We start from the raw sequence: 6,012 nt of genomic DNA on the forward strand, positions 1-6,012 counted from the left end.
TTGTAATAAATGCTCAGGCAGGACACACATTCAGTAAAAATCCTTGGGTGATGCGTGGTGGAACATTCAACCGTCCTGCCCGCTGAGAGAATGCCTCCTTCTGCAGATGAGACAAGTGAGACAAGCGCTGGTTGAGACCCAAAGTCCCAACCTCAGGCCTTCAAAGCCATCCCTGATTTGTTTAAACTCAAACCAAACATCCTGCCTCAGTTTTCTAGCCTCGACAGAAAGGCGGGTGGAAATTACAGCTGCAAGAGCTAAAGGCACTCGTTGTGTCTCCTCCCCCCACCCCCGGACCACCAAGCAGGCAAGGACCTTGACCAGAGCAAAGAAGAGCAGTAAAGAAGACGACAGCACGGCACCAAGAACTCGTCGCTTTGTTCTTACTGAAGACAACATCGAAGGCAGTTTCGGGACAGCCCCGCCCCCGCCCCGGTTTCCCCAGCCAGAGGCCGTCTGGTTCGGGACAGAGCAGGTTAGCAGCATGAAGTGGAGAGGCTGGTGAGTCGGGAAGACGAAGTCTCAGAGAGAACGCGGTTTCCTGCAAACACACACTTGAAAGTTAGTGGAAGTCTCTTTATCCCTGCTGCTTTCTAGCCGCTGACCGTGAGCTGGACAGAGTTCCAGGGCTTCTACCTGGACAGCCCCGTGGGCTGGAGAGCCAGGTGCGGGGCAGCACCGGCGACCCCTTTATCCCAGGCACAGGGCAGCCTGGGTGGTGGTCAAGGCCAAGCTGGCAGGCGTGGCCATGGGCCCTCCTCCCGGGAGCACCCCTTCTTGACGCGGCGGGCTTTCTGGAAGAGGATGGCCTTCTCAGAGAAAACAGCAAAATGCCTCCTCCCTCGACAAGCTCTAGGTCTCCTCCCTCCGAGTCTTCCACACATGCGCCTAGACTCAAGGCAGGCCAGGCCCGCAACCATCCAGGTAGAGCAAGTCTGCTTCTGCCCTGTGAACCCCCCTGCGAGCGCCGGGTGTGTCACCCACACCGTCCCAGCCCTGCTCCAAACAGACAGCAGGATTTGCTTGTCCGGCCCCCTCTGAAAGGGGACCTTCGTCTTGACAACGGCAAGGGCCCCCACTCCTGCAGGCTCTGTCGGTTCCCTGCCCAAGAGCGCCTGTGACCTCCACAGACGCCAATCACGGACTGGCCCCCACAAGCACAACCAGGGAGCCCAAAAGATGCGGGCCCATGGCTTGGTAAGATCTCATTTTCCCATCCGTGTTGTAATCTATAGATCCCTGCGGAATTCAAGTTGCCGCTTAATGTGGGAGACTGCCACGGAGAAACGGCATTTGCTAAGCTTCTGGGAAAAGAAAATTTCACAGGGAAGAAACCCTACTGTGTTTTTGTGTGTGTGGACACACTACGCATGAAACGGCAGAAGTCATTGACTCTGGGAGACACTGCCGTCGGCCCGCTGCCTCCAAGCACTGAACGTGCTCCTCGTCGCGTGTGCTGGTTCTGGGGCTGCTCAGGGCTCTCAGGGCCGCTCAGGCTCTCAGGGCGCTCAGGGCCTCAGGCTCTCAGGGCCTCTCAGGCTGCTCAGGGCCACTCAGGGCCGCTCAGGGCTACTCAGGGCTCTCAGGCCGCTCAGGGCCTCAGGCCACTCAGGCCTCTCAGGGCCGCTCAGGGCTCTCAGGGCCACTCAGGGCTCTCAGGGCTGCTCAGGGCCTCTGTGCTTGGAGAACAGAGACCACACTCGGCCTGTACGTGGAAAATTCTGGATGCCCCCAAATTCATGCATCTCTGCCTTTCCATGACAAAGTGGGAGGAAGCGGAAATGCCCCTTGAGGTGGTTCATTCAGCACAGGGAGGGGCCCACAGTCGGGGGACCAACCAGCCCGTTTGTCTGCGGTTGAGGCGTTCCTGGAATGTGGGACTTTGGGGCTAAAACCAGGGTGTGGGTCACTCTGGGCCGACACCACCTGTCTGACCAGCCTTCTCACTGTATCAGGGGACAGAGAAGAGGGGCGTCATGGGGTGCGTCCCTCCTGGAATAAATAAGTGATAAGAAGGGGCTGGAAGGAAAGCAGGGCCAACAGGCCGAGTAGAAGTAAGCAGAGCTGCTGAGGTGAGAGGCTGCTGGGGAGTCTCCACCTTGCAGGGCTGGTCACACACGCCCCCAACTGCCCTACACTGTCTGTCGCCAGGCTTCCTACAACGAGCCGCAGCAACCGTTTCAGTAGGGCTTTTATCCGCAGCCAAAAGAGAGGCAACTGAAAAGCCTCAGTCTCCACCTGAGAGGACAATTCACCCCAAGTAAGTGTGGGGGGCAGTGTGGACATCAGAGAGTCATCTCCTTGGAAATGTGGAGGAAGCGAGACACTGGAAAAGAAAAAAGAAAAGATGGAAGCTCGGGCGCTTCACAGGCGGGAAGCCGATGAGGTTTCCCAAGAAAGTAAGCGGGTCTACGGTTGCGTCTTTGCTCAAATGAACAAAGTGCCCGGCTTGCGTCTTTGCTCAAATGAACAAAGTGCCCGGCTTGAGAGCAGGCACTGCCTCGGCATGGGGCCCTGAGAGCCCTAGAAGCCGTGGGGTCCACGTTGCTAAGTTTCCCTCCCCAAAGCGGAAGTCGCGAGCCCTCCCGACACGCATTCTCTGTGCCGGGGTCGGTCCCTGCCCTGGTCATGGAAGGGGAGAGACTCGAGACTTACTTCCAGTGACCCCACAGCCAGTGTGCCCGTGAGCAAATGTCAGCTTTAAACACACACACCCCCCACACACACACCCAGACTGGCTGTAAAGATGACCTTTGGAAATGCATCCAAAATTAAAACCTAAGCAGAATTTCCAAAGTCTACCCCCAAGAAAAGAGAGAAGAAAGACAAATGTTCATGTCTATGAACCAAAAAGCACTGACGCGTCACTTGTCATAATTCAGTGCTCCTGGACAGACATCTCGGCACTGACATCAGGCTGATTTCACTAAAAGAGCCTTGATTCATTCACCCACCAGTGCGTGTCCAGAAGAGGGTCAGAGCGGAAAGCACACCGGAGCTGGGGCTCCAGAGAGAAGGCTTCGGGGGGTGGGGGGGGAGGCAGATCATCGTCTCCCGATCCGAACGTGCTCGCCGCCGCCAGAGAAGACGCACCGGCTGCAGGGACGCGCTGTGTCCCAGCAAAGGAGAGAGCGTCCTTCGCACCAGCGCTTCTGCACAACAGAGGAACTGCGCGCGGTGGCAGCCTGGGCCTCGCGGTGCCTGAAGCTCCTGCTCACCTCTGAGGCTCTCCGCGCTCCGGCCTCGGGGCCTGTCCCAGCCTGTCATCCGCGGACCTGCCCTGGGCCTCGGCCGGCTGGGCCTCCCTGGGGTGATGAGGGTCAGGAGAGGTGCCAGGGGACCCTGTTCGCGCAGACACGAAGGGGGATGAGCGGCTTCGCTGGGAGCGCGCCCTCCGTCAGAAGCAGGATTCCAAGGATTCGGGGTCCTTGTGAACGGGCAGTTTCTCGAGCTCCTGGCGACGCCCACTGTGTAGGACTGTGTACCTGCGGAGAAGGGGAGAAAGCTTGAGAGGTTGAAAGACAGCCTGCAAGTGCTCCCAGGAGAGCGCTCCCCCGACGCCGGAATTCCTCTCCACGCAGGCCTCGGCTTGGGCGCGCGCGGCGGGTGCGACCTGCTCTGAAGAAGCCCCAAGAACATCAGAAGAGCTCATTTTATTTTATTTATTTATTTAAGTCTTTTTGCCATTTCTAGGGCCGCTCCCGCAGCATATGGAGGTTCCCAGGCTAGGGGTCCAATCGGAGCTGTAGCCACTGGCCTACACCAGAGCCACAGCAACGCGGGATCCGAGCCGCCTCTGCGACCTACTCCACAGCTCACGGCAACGCCGGATCGTTAACCCACTGAGCAAGGGCAGGGACCGAACCCGCAACCTCATGGTTCCTAGTCGGGTTCGTTAACCACTGCGCCACGACGGGAACTCCAGAAGAGCTCATTTTAAAAGGAGGAACGGAAGGCCTGGCGGGAAGGACAGGCCCAGTACGTGGAGAGGGAGGAGCCGAGCTGGGCCTGGAAGCCTCGACTTAGTCCCTGGGAAAAGCCTGGGGCCCGGGTGTCGACTGATCAATCGTCAGCATGAACCCCAGGCGCCACCTCGCGCTGCACCGGGAGACCCCGCCTCCCCAGCAGGGACCTGAGGCTCGAACCGGTCCAGTGCTGCGCGCTGTAAACCACTGAGTCTGGAAGGCGCTGTAGCTGCACGGGTCCGGCCGGTTCCCCGCGGTGACACCTGGCACAGCAAGCTGACGCCAAGAATCGGAGTGAAATTTACTGCTGGACAAGCGCTGATTATTCTTCTGCGGCATCACACACTTGCAGTCTCTACGTTGACTGCATTTAAATCGGTCTCGATAGCAAGTGGGTCCTGTCCTCAGTCACCCAGTTTCCAGCAACTGGCAGTTACTCTTGGGACCTTTCTAAGTCTAGGAGCGCTCCGACCGCTCCCTCGTGAGGCCAGGGTCAATCAACCGCATTCAGTAAAACACTTAACAAACACGTACCAGCTACTTGGCATCATGTGTGGACAGCCAACTTGTCAGCAGTTTCTCAAGAATTACATTAATGATACTGAATGAAGCGGTGTACTGCCGACTTGTGTCGGCTGGCTGGCATGTACCACACATAACCTTGTTCAACCTGCACCCCAGCTCCGTGAGACCACATGACGGCTATTTTTCATTTAAGTAAAATGACGCATGGCTTCCGTTACTCGCCCAGAGGAGTAAGGGAAATACGCAGCAGCCGTCAGTCAAACCCGGTCTGTCTGACCCCAGCACCCACTGCTTAACTGGGTCACACACCACCATGGACCTGCTATAAGACTGGAACAGTGCTCCTCAAGAGGGACCATGTGGAGACATTTCCGGGTGTCATGTGGGGGCGATGCTACTGACGTCGGGTAGGTAGAGGTCGGGGTGCTGCTGCTGAATGTGGCTCAACACACAGCACAGACGCCCACAGCTAAGAGTCGCCAGGCCGGAAGTGTCCACAGCACCACGACTGAGAACCGTGCTGCAGAATAAAACGCCCTCGTAGCTGGACAGAAGCAGGTGCAGCTGAGGAACACGAGCGTCTGTGCGCTCGGAACACGTCCCCTGCAGGGGCCGCGGAGACAGACGCGAGCAGAGGGAGATGGCCCGAAGCACCGCAAGCACCTGCGCGGGAGTGAGCGGGGGAGGGGGGGGGAGCGGGAAAGGCCCCAGCAGAGGTCGGACCACCGGGTCTCCACGCGGACCGCCAGGGCGGGTCCCAGCGGGTCGGGGAGCAAAGGTCCGGGGGAGCAGCGTGTTCCAGGAACCGACCCACCTGCTCTCGGCTCATCGCCCTCCCAAGCTTGGCCCTGCGGTTCTGCAGACGGCATGTGGGCTTGCAGGCCGGCTCCTAGCGGGCTCCTCCAACGGGGGTGCTGGAAGGGAAGCCGAAGGGGCAGAAGGGCCGGACCCTCCAGGGAGATTCCTACCTGCTCCTGCGTCCCCCGAGCGTCACCCCAGCCAAGCTTCCGGAGCCCAGCAGAGGCGCTGCCTTCCAGAAGCAGCAGGAAGTCCAGTGTACAGTCTTCCCACCTCTTGCAAAAGCAGCCTCAGGACCGCCCCTCGGAGAGCGTGTCTCCTCTCGGAGGTCCAAGGTTCTGCTCTGTGGGGTCCCTCTAAGTTTCCCAGTTTTTCTGGTTTTTCCCTTTGTTCCCTCAGCCCTAAAGGAAGTACCTGCGTCCTGTGGTTGCTGCCTCATGATACCATAGGGTACTCTTGTATGCCCTTTCAGTAGTTAGCAACTATGTGCCTAGTTCACAATCTTTTATGCTGAAACATTGTTTAAAGAGCAGGAGCGGCTTCTGCCTTCTGACCGGATCCTCCGAGACACAGCGAGGCGGGGAGGCGTGGGCGCGTCTGGGAGGAGACTCTTCTCAGCAGAGGAAACAGCCTGTGCCAAGGAGCCAAGGCTCGATCCTGCCTGGAACGTCTGAAGAAAAGCAGGATGCCGGGGCCGAGGCAGAAGGAGTGCGGGGAGCGCGGA

This window comes from Sus scrofa, chromosome 2 (genome assembly GCF_000003025.6).
Source record: "Sus scrofa isolate TJ Tabasco breed Duroc chromosome 2, Sscrofa11.1, whole genome shotgun sequence".
In the NCBI taxonomy this organism is placed as follows: domain Eukaryota; kingdom Metazoa; phylum Chordata; class Mammalia; order Artiodactyla; family Suidae; genus Sus; species Sus scrofa.